Raw genomic sequence first — 18,335 nt, 5'->3', positions numbered from 1 at the left:
ACTTCATGCCACTATACATGAAACCTATGATAGTATTCAAGAAAATGCTGATGGGAATGCTGATATACCAGGAGTTGCAGCATTTGAAATTCAGCTCGTCATGATCCCATGTTGGTCCTGCTCACCTGTGTCTTCATAATATGCCTAATTATTCAATAATAGGTACTCATCATAGTGATCTTGATCCAAAGGGAGTCTTGCCATTGACTTAAATTGGCTTTGGATCAGGGCTATGGATGATAAATATAGTGGAATGGGTCAGAGCATTTTCCACACCAAGCAGCTCTGTTTTACTTGCAGATTTAGCATCCATATGGGTCTGTAAATGCTATTAATTTGTTACCACCATTCACTCTGCAAGCCAGTGATCTTCTTGATTACAATAATGTCACATCTTGAGGTGATTGACTTAACATATCCATTTTGCATTTTATCCTCTGAAGGGGATATGTCTACCACTGATACAGAATAAAAAAATATTACTGGGCCAATATGACTGGAGTTTATTGAACTCATGTTGGCCCATGAGAAACATATGAGTATGAAGCATATTAAACAATCCTGCCAATACAAAGTTTAATGACTGATCTTGGACAGAAAAATAGCGCTGATGGTTAAATAATTAAAAGACATCTCACCTGGGAAGTCCCTGCAGTCTGTGAGGACTTCTTTATATCCAAAATGCATGCCCATGGGTCTTTGATTGCGTCTACAGGAGAATCAGCTGGATAAAGAACTCTATCAAGGATTCAGACTCCATACCATAAGTGGTATCAGATTTACCAGGTCCACCCTGCATTCCGTCATAAAGCATGACATTTTCCATCTAGAAAAAAAAATTGTGTTTTTTTTTTTTAGATATCACTGTGTAGAGAAGAATGAACATTTTGGACTCAGTTTTCTCATTGTTTAGGTTGCCAATACAACCAGAATAGCCCCCTGTGACAGATATGTTCAAAGGGCTTCAAACCAGACTCAGTTGTATGCATTTTTTTGCACATTTTCTATTACTTCCATGATCAATGAGAGGGAAATCTGTGGGGGAGTCTGGTCAACATTTTAGATGTCTATGCACAAATTCAAGGAATATGAGGAATAAACAGGAAGACCTGGAAGTATTAGTACTTAAACAAAATGATGGCTTAATTAGCATTATATAGATTTGGTGGAATAAGTGTCACGACTGTAGTATTGGTATAGAGAGGTATATCTTGTTTGGGAAGGACAGACCTTAAAATCTGAGGTGATCCATTATACATCAAGAATATATACACTTGTACTGAGGTTCAGAAAGATAGGCAAAGATAAAAAGGGGAACTGAGGTCATGGTAGGTTGTTATTATAGACCATCAAATCAGAAACGGGGTGGATGAGGCATTTCTAGAACAAAAATATCCAAAACACAAGATCTAGTAGTAATGGTGCACTTTAAATACCCAGGCATTTGCTCGAAAAGTAATATGGCAATCACAAAATATTCAATATGCATCTGAAGAAGTGAGGTTTTTACCCATGAAAGCTTATGCCCAAATAAATCCGTTAGTCTTTAAGGTGCCACCAGACTCCTTGTTGTTTTTGTAGATACAGACTAACATGGCTACCCCCTGATACTTGACAAAATATTCAATAAGTTTTTGGAATGTACTGGGGACAACTTTTTGTTCCAGAAAGTGGAGGAAGTAACTCATGGACAGCCATTTTATTCTGTCCAACAAGGAGGATTTCGTAGTGAATCTGAAGGTAGAAGGCAGTTTGGGTGACAATGATCAGGAAGTGGTAGATTTCACGATTCTAAGGAAACGAAGGAATGAGAATAAGCAGAATAAGGACAATGGACTTCCAAAAAAGCAGACGTTAACAATCTCAGAGAACTGTCAGGACTCTAGGAATTATAGACCAGTGAGCCTAAATGATACCTAGATAGATACTGGAACCAATTATTAATCAATTTGTGAGTACCTGGAGGATAATAGGGTTATGAGGACTAGCCAGTATGGATTTGTCAAGAACAAATCATACCAAACCAACATAATTTTCTTCTTTGGCAGTTTTACTGGCCTAGGATGTATGTTGATTTTAGTAAGGCTTTTGACCCAGTCCTACGTGATGTTCTCACAAGTAAGCTAGGGATATGTGGTCTAGATGAAATTACTCTAAGGTGGATGCACAACTGGTTAAAAGACTCCACTCAAGGAGTAGTCATGAATGGTTCAGTGCAAGCTGGGAGGGATATCTAGTGGGGTCATGCAGGGGTCAGTCCTGGGTCCAGTACTATTCAATATTTTCATTAATAGCTTGGATAATGGAGTGGAGAGTAGGCTTATAAAATTTGCACATGACACCAAGCTGAGAGGGACTGCAAGCATTTTGGAATTAGAATTCAAAACAACCTTGACAAATTGGAGAAGGGTCTGAATTCAACAAGATGAAATTTAGTAAAGACAAGTACTTTACTTAGGAAGGGGAAAAAAATCAAATGCACAGCTACAAAATGGAGAATAACTAGCGAGGTGGTAGTACCGCTGAAAAGCATTTGGTGGTTATAGTAGATAACAAATTGAGTATGAGTCAACAATGTAATGTAGCTGTGAAAAGGCTAATATCATTCTGTGTACTAGCAGGAGTGTCTTATATAAAACATGGAAGGTAATTGTTACCATCTACTTGGCACTGGTGAGGAAATTGGAACTGGATTTGGAAAAGGTTCAGAAAAGGGCAACAAAAATTATTAGGGGTATGGAACAGCTTCCATCTGAGGAGAGATTAATAAGATTGGGACTTTTCATCTTGGAAAAGAGATGATTGGGGTGGGGATATGATAGAGTTCTATAAAATTCTGACTGTGGAGAAAGTAAATAAGGAATTGTTATTTACTTTGTCTCATAATACAAGAACTAGGGGTCAACAAATGAAATTAATAGGCAGCCAATTTAAAACAAACAAAATGAAGTATTTCTTCACACAATGCACAGTCAACTTGTGGAACTGTTTGCCAGAGGATGTTGTGAAGGCTGAGACTATAACAGGGTTCAAAAAAGAATTAGATAAGTTCATGGAGGATAGATCCATCAATGGCTATTAGCCAGGATGGGCAGGGATGGTGTCCCTAGCCTCTGTTTGCCAGATGATGGGAATGCGTGACAGGGGATGGATCACTTGATGAGTACCTGTTCTGTTCGTTCACTCTGGGGCACCTGGTATTGGCCACTGTTGGAAGACAGGATACTGAACTAGATGGACCTTTGGTTTGACCCAATATAGCCATTCTTATGTTCTCAGTTGTAGTACTGTGTCCAATTCTGGGCACTACACTTTAGGAAAGCTATGGATAAATTGGAAAGTGAGTCCAGAAGACAGCAGCAAAAATGATAAAAGATTTAGAAAATTTGACCTCTGAGGAAAGGTTAAAAAACCTTGGGATATTTAGTCTTGAAAAAAGAAGACAGGGGGGGACATAACAGTCTTCAGATATATTAAGGGCTGCTATAAAGAGGATTGTGATCAATTGTTCTCCATGTCCACGGAGGGCAGGAAGAAGTAATTGGCTTAATCTGCAGCAAGGGAGATTTAGGTTAGATATTGGAAAAAACATTCTAATAACAAGGGTAGTTAAGCTCTGAAATAGGCTCCCAGAGGTTGTGGAATACCCATCAGTGGAGGCTTTTAAGAACAAATTGGTCAAACACTTGTCAGGGATAGTTTAGGTTTACTTCATCCTGCCACAGTGCATTGGGCTGGACTTGACTTCTCAAGGTACTTTCCAACCTTACATTTCTATGATTCTATGATGGTTTTGCATGTGTAAGTTCTATTTCTCCTAATGAGTTTGGTTTATGTAAATGTTATCGACTATGCACACAAATGAGAAAGGCCTAAAATGTGCAAAGTTGTGCACAAAAAAATAAAGGCCACATTTTAAAAATGTTTCCCTTTAAGTCCACAGCAGTTACCATACATCAAACGTTATCTAACCTTACAGCCACAAATGAAAGGGAGAGAGCTGAGAGTCCACAAAACCTTAACAGTGGGAACCAAGGGATACTTGAGGAGCTACCTCAACTCACCTTTCTGAGTTCTCATCATGCCACTGTTGGGTATTACTGACAGGCTCTACACAATGGTTCTAAACAATCTACCATTGTTACAGGTATAAGATACCCACCAGTCTGGAGTAGCTTGGAATGGATTTTCTGCTCATCAACGGATTATTTTTCTTGTAGTGTCTGGCAAATTTCTAATAGTGGATGATTTTCTGTCTGGACATCCCATTTATAGTTTGTGGCACTGCGGTATGATGAGTTTACACTATCACTGAATATTGTTGAAGGACCTCATTAACTTATGCAGACAGTGAATTGGTAGTTTTCAAAATGCCACTCTTTTGCCAAAGAAATGTAGCTGACAGTGGTAGTCATGTACTTAACTGGTAAATAAGGTGGTTCAGAAGAGGCAACTTCACTTCAGGTATGTGCAAGAATGCTAGGTTTGGGAGTTATTTATTGGTATTACTCCAACTCTCTGTACATGATTTGGGGATGGGGGGGGAGGTTAATAGAATTTAATTTTATTTTTAAACACTTTTGCCCCACAGGTTAATGTGCTAAAAATACAGCAGAAACACAGAAAATTATATTGATACATTAAAAGAGAGTCATGGACAAAACAATGAGATCCTTGCTCATTTCTTACTCTGGCAAAACTCCCATTGACTTCTTTGGGAGTTTTGCCTCAATTTCTGCAATGTCTCACTCCCACCATCCCAAACCTGCCAAGTCAATGAGACACTCATGCATAAAGATAAGCATATACAGAACTGGTGCATAAAACCTAAGGATCTTAGGACTTGGCCCCAAAACATACTGTAATCTGCAAAAACTTTAGAAGAAGTCAAGCCAGACTTATATTCTTTATACTGCAGTATATGAAGCAACAATTAGAATATTTCCAGATATAGGAAATTCCAAGCATTATGTAAATAGGGTAGCTTGGAACAAAGTTATTTTGCACAGACATGTGTATGACTGTAATAAGTTTTGAAAATTTACTCACTTGACTCAGACCTAATTGACACTTGTGGGTTTTTTTGTTTTGTTTTTTTTAGTGACATGTAGTTAATATACAGGGTTATTGCATAAAACAGGTATAGTATCTAAAACAACCAACCAAAAAAAAAATCACATTCTCTTCCCATCTGTTAAAAGTTTCATAGAACCTATATAATCGGTAGGGTTTTTCTATAGTTAAATCTACATTTATGTTTTACTCCCTGAATATTTTTTAAAATTTATCTTTTGGATATCTTTAAAAGTACCTAGATATTGAAGTATATAAGACCTTATATGAGCGTGTCTCGGTGGTTCATCTTATGTACCACATGTACAACAATGTCTAGGAACAATGAGGTCAAGCTAAGGACACTGTAGCAAATAGCAAGAGAGAACATACTAGATTTTAAAGGCTTAAATCCCAAATCCGATGTTATTTTAAATTGGTATTTTTTCTTTAGTATGCAGACTCTGTCTGTCTCTCGCTAAATACACACACACACACACACACACACACACACACACACACACACACACACACACACACAATATATATATATATATGTAGGTGAAATGGATCTGTAAAACATGAGAAATGACATCCACTGAGGTACATTTTTAGTAACACAGAACAGAAATGATTGACAGAACAAAGCATATGGAAACGAAGAAGAATCTAACCCACATTTAGATCTAAGAAAAAAATATTTGCCTGAAGGGAAAATATTAATTAGTTTGTCTACATGCAAGATAAAAGTCTGGAAGACATATCCATCAAAAGGCAGCAGAATAAACAGCAAAATGGAAATTATTTGTAAATTGACAGTAAACTTGGCAAACATTGAGGGGGTAAACAAGTTATTTGGCATGCAAAGCACTCAGAAATCACAGCCTCTGTCAGGAGGCATCTGTGCATATATTCACTTATTTGACAGAAATTAACATTCTGCAGAAATCTTTGTTGCATGCTAAAGATTTCTTCACCCTCCTTAATTATTTTAATTGCTGCTTCAAAATGTTCCCTATAAACATGAAAAAAGACATTAAAATCCGCCAAGTCCAGTTCCATGTTATCAATAATACACAGCAACTCTGTACAGGAGTTTAACACGAAACCTACTGAGACATAAAATATTTACATAAAAGAGCCACATTTGTTTTTCTTGGTTGAAATTTAAGATATCCTCTCAGTATTACGAAAGGTTTAAAAAACACAACACTGTCATATAAACAAATGCAATTAATCCAACTGCTTAGAGGGCCAGAGTTTATTGAGATCGTTCTTTTATCAATAGTTTGCCATACTGTGAGAAAAACTAGATGGTGAAGGTTGCATTTGCTAAATATTATTGTAATAGCCATACCATATCCAACCTCACTGATACGCTTCTTTCAACAAACTAAGCAACGTAATATATAAGACAGCTATTTCCCCCAACTCACAGGCAGACAGGCACAAAGTGATACCTACGTGACTTTGAAAGGGGATCATTATTAGGTGTATCAATTAGCCAAGCTGCTCTACAAGCCTAAACTACAGCCAGATTCTGGCTCCTTCAGGGCATTTTCAAGATGGGGATTAGGCTGCACCTGCACAGGGGGCTGATAGAATCTTAGTGCTAAAAATGAGTTGAAGGCGCATAGTAGACAATCTAGCAAGGATGTGTAGGACAGACTTGGCCATGGCTCTGCCCCCTTCAAAAATGTTTGGTGGTCCTGAGCTGGTGAATTATTACATTCACTCACCCAGTCTTCCTTCTGCAGTTAGAATGCTTAGGTCACACCATTGGTGTTGTACACCTCTGTCACTGCTTAACGCTGCAGTAGGTGTTAGAGCTATAATCTAACCCCTGAACGCATGGGGAAGGGACCATGTCTCTTTGTGGTTGGACACAACTGAGTTAAATGATGATTCCCAGTGAATGACAATAGATGTTAAATGGTCATTACAATAGTTGAAGGTAGGAGCACAATAGTTATAATTACTGTCATCTATGTCCATGGATTTATACAGGAAGCTACTGTAAGAGATCAATGTAAAAATATATTTTTAAATAGAATCCAAATAACATATGCTGCAAAATTTAGGAGCTCTATTGTTAATCAGACCCACATAATGTGCCAGGTCCTCAACTGGTGTAAATTTGCATAGCTCAACAATGGAGATATGCTGATTCACACCAGCTGAAGATATTCTATTTAAGCACCATTTCTCTTTCTACACAACCCCTGAAATAATAATGGTCCTTTATGATATGGTGCAAGGCCAACAGATCCCTTCTCTTTCAAGCTAATGGGGAAGTAAATTCAGAGTCAAGGGCCCTCTATCAAGAATGCCCAGCTGGTGACCCCAGATATTTAAACCTGTTGGTGTTGGTTCAAATACTCCATCTGACTTCAGCTGCCATGGCTTTATAGAGGGAGAGAGGTGCTCTGTGGGTTGCCAGGATTTAATTCAAGTGAACATACCTTGAATTAGACCCAGAAACAAATAGGAAGGTTGTGCAGGTTTATGACAAATGAAAGATTCCATTCCAAAGCCATGTCTGGATACCTTTATGTCCACCCTTTCTGAAAATCTGTGTAAAACAATTGTGACATTTCAATGTCATCTCCCTCTGGTCACATTTTCACATGGTTCTGGATATACCACAGATCAGAGTGTGAAGTAAGTGGATACCCAACTTTGGGGGCAGTCCTGTAAGTGTATGACCATGGAAGGTATTTTAATGCCATTAAATATATGATTGCCTACACTAGATTATGGTTTTCTACTGATGAAAATGCTATAGGTTTGCGGAGAAAATACTTATACCATTATTTATAATTTGAATGAAAAAAAAAAGGAAATATTTCAACTTTCAGAAGTTGCTATGTTTCTTTTGTATCTTTCATTTTCAGGCAGTCACTTGCCTTGTTTCTCATCAGTCAGCTCAACAGTCTAATACTATCTAATCCTTTTCTTTTTATATGTAAAATGACACAGTTTAATGCTCCACAGTTTAATATCTGTGAAGTTTTATCTTTATTTGTTTGGAAAATTTGAGTCAGATACTCACCTACTGTAATTTCCAAAGAACAAACAAATGAAAAAGGGCAGTCCATTTTCATGCAAATCCAGCCAGCTGTTTAGCTGAAGCTGCCCTTGCGTTTTGATGTGAGGATCTGCATAAAAACCAAAGTGGAGATATGATAAAATATAAAAGACTGACAATAACATGCAAATCGAAATCAGTCACTGGAAAACTGTGGACTCATTGTCATCAAAAGAATTAGGTGGCAGAACAAAACAAAAGAGCCCTACTGATAAAAGTAACTATGGCGTGATGGCTTTAAAATTTACAGATTTCTTATATCACAAAGAAAACTGAAATTAAACACCTCTCTAGACTGTTTGCTTTTAATCTTTTCTTTCTGAGCTGTTTCCTGACATATTCTCTGTTAACTCTTTATCAAAGGTCATTTATAATCATATTTAGGAGATAAAAAAAATTAAAAATGAATTTATTTAATAAGTTTTAATCACCAAGTGCCCAGGTAAGCTGATACTAAAATAAGCAGCTACACATTGTGCAATGCAGTCCGGATATTGAAAAATAATTATAGAAAATATTAACAATTCCTTTTGTGATTAGCTCTGAAATGTTACATTACGAGCACAATCCTGCTCCATTGAAGTAGATGGTTAAACTCTATGAGAATAGAGCAGGTCTTGTGTAAAACATACTTCTAAGACTGGATGGTGTAATGATAAACCCCCAGGTTCCTACATGCAGTCAGGTGGTGACAATGACTGAAAATGATGCTAGTCAAAGCTCCCTGCCAAACATAAGCAAGCTATTATTTGATGATTCTTTTATATGTCTCCCTGCTTATGAATGTAGGTGAATACATTGTCATTAATTTGTTGGAAGAACTTTGTGAAATTTTTCAAATACAATATTAGGGCTGGTTGAAAATTTTCTGTCTAAATTGGTGTTTGACAGACAACTGGATTTTTTACAAAATGAAAATTTCCACAGAAACTTTGTTTTCCACAGAAAATTTCAACTTTTTGCCAAAACACGCAAAAACTCAAACCCCCAAAATATTCAATTTTCAGATGAAAATTCTCCATTTTTTCTTTTTCCATGAAAAGTCAACATTTTCTTCAGGGAAAACTCCCCAAACATTTTCTGATCAGTTTTAACATATACATTTCCCATAATTAGCCAAGCTTTACCTTTGACTAAGTATAGCAGAGAATGCATTCCTTTTTCAGTTTTACATTTTATTTTTATTGATTTTTTTTCAGAAAGGACAGGTAACATTGCCAAATTTGATCATGAAATAAAACTATTCATCACAGCTCTTTAGGGTAAAAATTAACAGGACATAGCTTTTAATTATGTCCTTGTGATGGTTCTTGGGGTACACCAGCCTATTAGTCACCCAAGCACTCACCTCTGGGCTATGCCAGCCCTTACACAGTGTCCTGCAGGTTAGCAATAGGGCCCCCCCACTCCCCGACCCACCTTGAAACATGGTGAACCCTGTGTAGTGTCCAGCTGTTCTCCACTGAAAACTCCCAGAAATACCAACTCTGCTGTCCCCAAAGGAAAAGTGTACGCAGTAGCTTGTATACTACAGGTCAGGACGAGCACCTTTCTTAATACCACAGCACTGAGCTATATATAGTTTATTATCAAAGATTCAAGACAGTGAGTAAGGATAATGGAAACAAACGGTTACATATAAAACAAATCCTAACACTCTTTCTAGAGATTAAACTTTCACAATAATATTAATGATCCTGGCTTTCATTTAAGACCTCACAGGACATTCTTTTGTGAACCAAAATGTACATTCCAGAATCAGGATCTTCTTGTAACTCCTTTGGCATTGAGAGATTCTGGGGTTACAGTCCTTAATTAGTTATCCAGCCTAATATCAGTATCTGTGCTCACTCCCAATGAGCTAAATTCACAGTAGCAACTTCATTCAACTTTGAGGAAGTGCACACTTTCACCCAATTTGAATTTGATCCAATGTTTCTGTTTTAGTATATGAACACCCTCTATACCAGTAGCAGTTTTACTGTCCCCTCCCCCCCCCCCCCCCATTAATACCCTGTGAACATACACACCAATCAGGAGCAGAGTCCCAGGTGCGGGGCCAGCAGCTGGACCCCATGTAAAATCTGGGGGTGCTGCAGTACCCCCTGCACTCCTAATTCCAGTGCCCATGGTTATAACTGTAACCTCATAGGAAGTTGTAAGGTATGTACTATTAGTAGTACTGGAGCAGATGGATGTAAGTCTGCCCAAAACTAAAGGCTCACCCCCTCAGATAAGAGTGCAGAAAAATTGAGCACAGGTTACTATTGATTTCTGGGGACAACAAAAGAGAAAACAGGATCAGGAGTGAGGTCAAAGGCTAATAACAAGGGATCCAGAGGGGGACATCAAGCTGAGTGAATGAGGCAGGGGACTTAAGGAAGAGAAAGGATAGTCTTGTGATTAAGGCAGTTAACTGCCATTCTGGAAAATTGGATTGTCTCCCTGCTTCTGTCACAGAATTCCTACGTGATGCTAGGCAAGTCACTTAACATTTTCACAGGTGCCCACTGTGTGCACCTCACATTCTGAGTACCCAACTTGAAACACCTGGTATCAGATTTGTAAAAATGCTGAGTATTCACAACTAGAGCTCTGCCAATAACTGATTTTTTGGTTCACTGGTCAAAGCAGAAAAAAATTGTTTTGGCAAAATGAAGTTTTTGTTTGCATTTTAAATCATTCCCCTCCCCCCAATAAAATTGAAATAAAATTCAAAATGAAAAGCAGTTTCAAATAGAGAAGTCAAAACAATTCATTTCAAAAATGTCAGAATGAAATATTTCAGTTTCTTTAAATCATTTGTTGCTGTCAGGTTTTTTCAACCGAAACAAATTAGCAAATTTGACACAAATTTGTGAACTATTTTGCTCAACCTGAATCTGTATCTTTCAGTGAACAAGGTTTCAGCCAAAAAATCCCGCCCAGCTCTACTCAGAATTGCAGCTGAGGACAACAGGAGTTCTGTTCTGAACATACAAAGTGCTATAATGTGAAACATCAAACACTAGGCACCCCAAATTTGGCACCCAAAATTTATTGGCACTTTTGACAGTTCTTACTTTAATCTCTGTGCCTTAGTTCTCCATGTGTAAAATATCCCTAGGGGGATAATACTACCACCTCACCTCAGAGGGGTGTTGTGAAACTAAGTTCATTAATCTTTGTACAGAACTACGATGCTATGAGGAGAGCAGCATAGGAAAGCTGATGAGGAAAACATTCTGTATTCAGTGCAGGGTGTGGATAGAGTGCAGTAAAATAAGGCATTAGGCTAGACCATGCTCATTCACTTTGTGGGGTTGGCATATACACACACTGATCAGCACATGGGAGCTGTAAGGAGATGGAGCATGCTCTGTGCAGGTGGAATCTTAACAGATTTTCGCTACAAGTCTCTATTGAGCATGTGCAAACTGTTTTTCAAATGCTTATAACCTAGCCAGTTTTGGGCAGTTTTTCCGCAGGAATAGAAAAAGGCACAATCCTGATATCAAGATATCTTCTCTGCCAAATATCAAGTCCTTGCTCTAAAGCACAGAGGATGCTAGAGCTTCTTAACAAAATGGTACGATACAAATGTTGCTAACTGACATAGTTCACGCACTGAAGACTGTCTTTGGACGAGTGTGCATGCAAGTGGGGAGGCAATGGAAACGTGTCCAGTAACTGAGCGTCCTCTATGATTTTCTCCATGATAATAGTACAGAGGGGAAGGGGTTTTGTAGCATGGTCAGCAGTGAGGGTTTGAATCCTTCACAGAAGACAGGTCTCACAGCTTCCTACACAGCCTGTTCCCAGCACAACAGAATCAGGTGGCTGTGGGGGAAGAGAAAAAGGGATAGAATTTGGGATGGGTTTGTTTCATTGCAATAGCAGCAGGGTTTATGAAACGATCTATACCTCGCAGCAGTGGTGTGCAAATTGTCAACTCTGTGACACACTAAGAGCGAACACTGCTTAGTGTAGGGCTTACTAATGGGAAGAGTTTTATTGAAATCTATGGGACTACAGTACAGCCAACGTCAGCTCAAAAATCATGAGTCAGCCCCCCCAAATCACCAGATTAGCTTTAAAATTATGGTATTTAAAAACAAACAAACTAATAAATATTGGTGAGGTTCTTTGTTATCAGCCTTCTGAGCTTTTAGGGTGCATTCACATCCTATTTTCAAGCTTTTCTCCACAAGCAGAAGAGCTAGAAACTTACTTACTTTTTTAAAATCAAAGCTGAAGTCAGGTTTACACTTAAATGCTATATCAGCACAGCTGCCTTGATCCAGCTGCACTGCTGCAGTGCTTTATTGAAGACGCTCGTGTGCTGAAGGGAGAGCTTCTCCTGTGGGCGTAGTTAATTCACCTCCCAGAGAGGTGGTAGCAATGTTGACAGGAGAAGCTCTCCCACTGACATAGTGCTGTCTGCATGGGGGAGGGGGAGTTAGGTTGGTATAACTATGTTGCAGGGGTGTGGATTTTTCACACCGCCGAGTGACAGTTATACCGATATAGGTAACGTGCGTCTTCTATAGAGTGGCAGCTCCAGTCAGGCCAATGGGGCCATGCGTGGGTGGGGCAAATTCTGCGCCTGCCCAAAGCTTGAAGTTTGGGGGGGGGGGGGGGGGGGAAACAACATCTTCCCTGACACCCCAACTATGCCTGTGCGGGGGGGGAGGGATAGCTCAGTGGTTTGAGCATTGGCCTGCTAAACCCAGGGTTGTGAGTTCAATCCTTGAGGGGGCCACTTAGGGATCTGGGGCAAAATCAGTACTTAGTCCTGCTAGTGAAGGCAGGGGGCTGGACTTGATGACCTTTCAAGGTCCCTTCCAGTTCTAGGAGATGGGATATCTCCATTATTATTATTATTATTTTTTTTTTTAGGGCTCCTTTATGCAGCTCCAGCCCTGATATATGGTATAAAGAGATGGACCAGGGTGAGAATCTCACCCTTAGTGCCTGCTGCAGCCTCAGTTATTAAATATTAGTAAATAAATATTACAAAACCTCAATTAAAATTTAATAATTGAGGTCCCAGTCCAGCAAAACATTTAAACATATGCCTAACTTTACATGTGCACTTAGTCTCATTGAAGTCAATGGATCTATTTGTGTGCTTAAACTTAAGCACATGCTTAAATGTTTTGCTGGTTCAGGGCTTTAATTTCTTCTGTCAATGCACAGGATCTTTCAAACCACATAAATCTCTTAATTTACCAGGAAGTACATTCTTCTCATCCTTTAGCACAATGTAAAAATGTTGTGGGTTTTTTATCCTACCAGTTGTGTGCCTAACATCGCTATAGATAGCGGCAGTGTTGGTATAGACCACTTTTAATAAACACAGTCAGCTCAGACTTTGAACTTTTTAATCTTTTCCTGTGTGCCACAGAGTGGAATAACTAAAGCTTATCAGTTTATGCATGTGCCTAACTCTTCAATGCATATATAAGTTTAAATCTCATTACATTATAACACACTGCTTTAAACTATGGAGACATTTTAAGAGTATGCTACATATTTTTATCAAATAGGGAGACTTAACTTTTATTTTTCTTCTGCAAAAAGCCAGCGAAATCCTGCATGTTAATACTTCAAGAAAATAAACTTGTGTAAAGATTTGCCTACCCAAAGTACAGTATAATTTAAATGTAAATCCCTTAGAAACCCAAAGCACTGTGTTTATAATATGAGAACAGCGGGCAGTCATGCCCTTGACTGGAGGGCATGTCATCGAGTCCTCTCCTTCGCTGCAAAACCATCAGGCTGGCAGTAGTGACAGATGAACAGCTTACCATTAATTTCTCCTCTTTCATGCCTTCAATCCAAATGGTGCATATTCTCCACAGGGAGGCATCAAGGTCTTTGCCTTTATTTCTCTTGCATACTCACACTGACTTATAAATCAAGTGCAGATAAGAAGAGAGGGCAAATATCAATCTTTTTTTTCCTGGCCAGTGCCCACTGGCACACTACTGAGCTTTGAGTGAAAGGTTCTTCAAATCTTTATGTGATTCATAGGCAAGGGAGCTCTCTGTGAGGACAAAACAACAAAAGAAATTTGAGAGAGAGGATTTGTATATCTGGGCTTATAAATTAGAAGCTTTCCCTCTGCAATGTTTAAATATGAGTTACAAAAAATGTGAATCTAAGTTATTACTTTATTGAACAATTCTTGTTGGAATATAAAATAGGCAGTATTCCTTAGCAGATGGCAGCAGAGCAGCTACAATCAGAATGGTTTATATTCCCAATATTGCCTCTTTTATTTGGGGCATCTCTGTTCTTTGCTACTAAAGTAATTCAATCCTTTAAAACAGATCTATTTTTGCAATTATTTTGCTGAATTGATGGCAAGTTTATGTTTTCTTGTCAGAATATGAGAACATATTTTAAATTATAACATATAGCGTGAGATCCTCACAGCACAGCTCCAGCAATTGAAACGTAGCTATGCTGATTTCATGGAGCTGGGGATCTGGCCCAGATTTTAAGCATAGTAGGTAGGAGGTTACTAGTGATCGGCTAGATCATTGTTTTTTCACTCCCTACTGAAGATTACAAAGTTGAAAGATCTATTCAGATTATTATTGAAAAAGATGCTGCATTTAAAAAAAAAAGTCAATTCACAAAATCATTAGTCTTCAAATGTTATTTGGGTTTGCATTGTACAGACTAATGCTGTACAACCTGACAATTGCAATGAGGATACTTTGGTCTTCCTTTGCCAGGATTTTTTTTTAAGTACCTTGCTAGAAGAAATCTCTCTTCAGTTACAATAAATTGATCTTGCATTTAAAACATATATTAAATCATTGATGTGGATGATGCAACATTATTACATGTCAGAAAAAAAATCTATATGATGATAGTTGTTGACACATGAGAATATTATTTTCCAGCTAAGCACGAGGTGTTAATGCTGCTAAATGGCTGCGAATGTTGATGTTAGAGGCTGCCTGCTGGCCATTTGCAGGTGACACATCTGGGGATTCAGGGCTATTTCATTTTCTAGCCTTTTTTAAGGCTTCAGGCCCCATCCATAAATTACAGCTGATGACAACAGTGGAAGCTAACAGTGGCAAAATTAGGCCCACAGGCAAAATAATTATATATACAGCCTTTAGCAGTGAGGGAGAAAGCCATCAATCAGCCCCCAATTATTCACTAGTTAATCAGCTCTGCCCTTCCTTTATTGAAGGGTTACAGTGTAATTAAGTTGGCAGCATCCTTTTAATTCATCAAACATACAACACATGGCGGTGTTTGCTGCAATCAGGGGACAGCACCTTTGTGTGTCTGACCCCTAGCACTGTCGTAGGAGATGAGGAAAACTTCAGAGGTAAGAGAGAATATTTATGCGAAGGCACGGTGCAGTGTGCATGGAGTTTGCAGCAGTCTGCACCTTGCAGTTGTTTTTAACTCAGAGCTGTGTGTCTGAAAACTGTAGACAGAGCAGGCAATGAAATTGTAGTACTCCCTAAAATGTGTGTGAGTGAGAGATATCTAACACACACGCTACCCAAACCAATAGTCACCCCCAAAAACCTGTTAGTTTGGTCTCTCTTTAGCTACCTCAGAATGACATAGGGATTCTGTCAATTTCTCATTAGTTACCAAAATAACTCACCTAGCACTGCAACTCCAGCCCATATTCCCACCAGGCTCTGCATCACTGATTCCTCCAGAAATCCTCAATGAGCTTACCCACGGGTTGCCTTGTACTTTGCGAAAATATTACGAGGAGCTGCAGGAAGCAGTTCCGCTCCTGCCTGCGCTCCCACTCCCACCACTGCATAACTTCAAGTGGCCTACCATACTCTGGGATTTAGAGCACTCCACACTGATGCCTCACAGATCTACCTCTCTGCTGCAGACCTGTCTTCTCTGTCCAAACTAAAATCTCAGCTTGCCTCTGACATCTTGTGGATATCTAGCTGTCAGCTAAAGCCCAACATGGCTAAACAAAGCTCTTAATCCCCCCTCCCTGCACAAGCTCTCCCCGCTACCTCCTTTCTCCACCACTGTGGACAACATCACCATCCGGCCTGTCACTCAGGCCCATAACTTGGGCATCATCTTTGACTTGGACCTCTGTCTAAGTCCTCAAATCCACGGTATGTCCTAGTCTTGCAGATTCTTTCTGCATAACATCTCTGAGATGGAGTCTTTCTTAACCATCCACGCAGTTAAAGCTCTCATCCAGGGTCTCATCTCACATCCTGATTACTACAACAGCCCTCTTTGGCAAATGAAATCTTGCCCCACTCATATTCATTGAGAATGCTGCTGCAAAGATCATTTTCTTAGCCTGCCACTTTCACCATGTCACCCCTTTTTGCATCCCTCCCTTCTCTTTCACATCAAACATAAGCTGCCTGTCATCTCTCATTCATTATCAGAATGTCAACTCCCACCTTCAACTGGCCCACGATGCCAGCCTCCATTGCCCACTTGTTAAATTTTCAAACAAGCAACCTTGTACTTTTTCCCCATGCTGCCCCTCTCATTTGGGAGGAGCTCCCCACAAACATCTGCAAAAATAACACCTTGTCCTTCTTCAAATCCCTCCTTAATATTCTCCTTTGCCATAATGTCTACAAAAAACCTGTCAATGAGGAGGCCGCTGATGTGCTGATACCACGGCCTATCGTGCTGAGCAATATTGTCTCACTATTTCCTTGTACTCACTGTCTGTATCCCTCAGTTACCTCTTGTCTTAAACTTAGCTTGTAAAATCTTTGGAGAGTGGACAATCTTTTTATTGTTGTTAGAGATTAGAGTTTTCATGCAGTGAAGTTCCCTGCACACAAACATTAGATCTTGATGCCTGCCTGGGATTTTAAGTAGTACTGAAAACATGAGTCCTATTAAAAGTCATTGGGACTTGTGTTTTTAACTCACTTAGACTCTTCTGAAAATCCCACTCTTTGGCTCATTGAAACTCCCAATCTTCGCCACTGTGTATTCAAACCTGAATTCCCTGCTCAGGAAAAACTTTCATTCTACAAGGCTGTTAAGAATGAGGGGGAAAGAGATCAGCTGCTGCTCCAGTAATCTGCTTCATTTGTCCTAATAGATTCATGTTCAAATGTAGAGACCAGTGTGGAAGTTCTTCCTGCATAGAGCACAGATTCCATTCTATAGTACTTTCTCTTATCAGCCTGCTGCTGAGTACACGGTTGTTCAAACTGCAGTACACCCATTGATGGTGTGTGGCACACTGGGACAGATCCTCAACTGGTGTCAATTGCTTATCTCTACTACCGTCAATGAAGCCACTGAATGTCAATTTGTACCAGCTGAGGATCTGGACGGTTGATGAGATATGACTTTAAAAGAAATTATATCCTTGCTCACTAAACACTCAGCAACATAAAATTAGTATTTAAGCATTTTTTTTCTCATTCATATACAGGTACCGTTTACTCTTTGTTTTTCATTACAGAAAGTTTTGGAGTGTAATTTAGATCCTGTACTCTCTCAATGTCAATAAGCATAATTTTTTGAAAAAGAAAAAGCATGCCATATTGCAATCAGTCTAAGTCATAACTCAAGACAACACAATCATGTTCTAATATAACTTTATACAATGAGAGTGTATTAGTTATTACTGAGGGTCATTGGATTCCATCTGTCAGTGTTATGTTATTGAATAGTTTCAACTAATAGTTTGTGCTGATTATAATAAGGTATGTTTAAAAACTGCCAATCTGTTTATACCCTTCAGGACTGCATTGAAATTATGTAAATGCATTGGTAAACAAGACAAAGCAATATGAACTGCAGTGAAGCAAAATTCCTGGTAGAAGCTTGCAGGATATCCTTCTACGTGTATAAATGGAGACTTTCACCAATGTCATTTATTTTATGTGTGCGCGGGGTCTGCATTTAAGAGTTGCCTATCATGCAGAATAGCTGCAAATATGTTTAGCTATGGCTGGAAACCCTGCTTCCATTTCTTGATACAAAAAATACAGCAATTTTCTCCCAGCTAACACTAATACAGTGAGGGGGAAACAACTGAAGTTCCAGTTATGAACAGTTGCAGCTGAGCAAATAGTGATTTTTTTCAAAATATTCATTCAAATTTTAAATAATTATTATTCAAATGTATTCATAAGGTTTATATTTACTTTCTGAATTTGTATATTCAAATTCACTAAAACAAAACATTTAAAACAAAATCCATACTTGACAG

This window comes from Chrysemys picta, chromosome 9, assembly GCF_011386835.1.
Source record: "Chrysemys picta bellii isolate R12L10 chromosome 9, ASM1138683v2, whole genome shotgun sequence".
NCBI lineage: Eukaryota > Metazoa > Chordata > Testudines > Emydidae > Chrysemys > Chrysemys picta.
The sequence above is the reverse complement of the archived record's forward strand: the minus strand, read 5'-3'. Positions refer to the sequence as shown.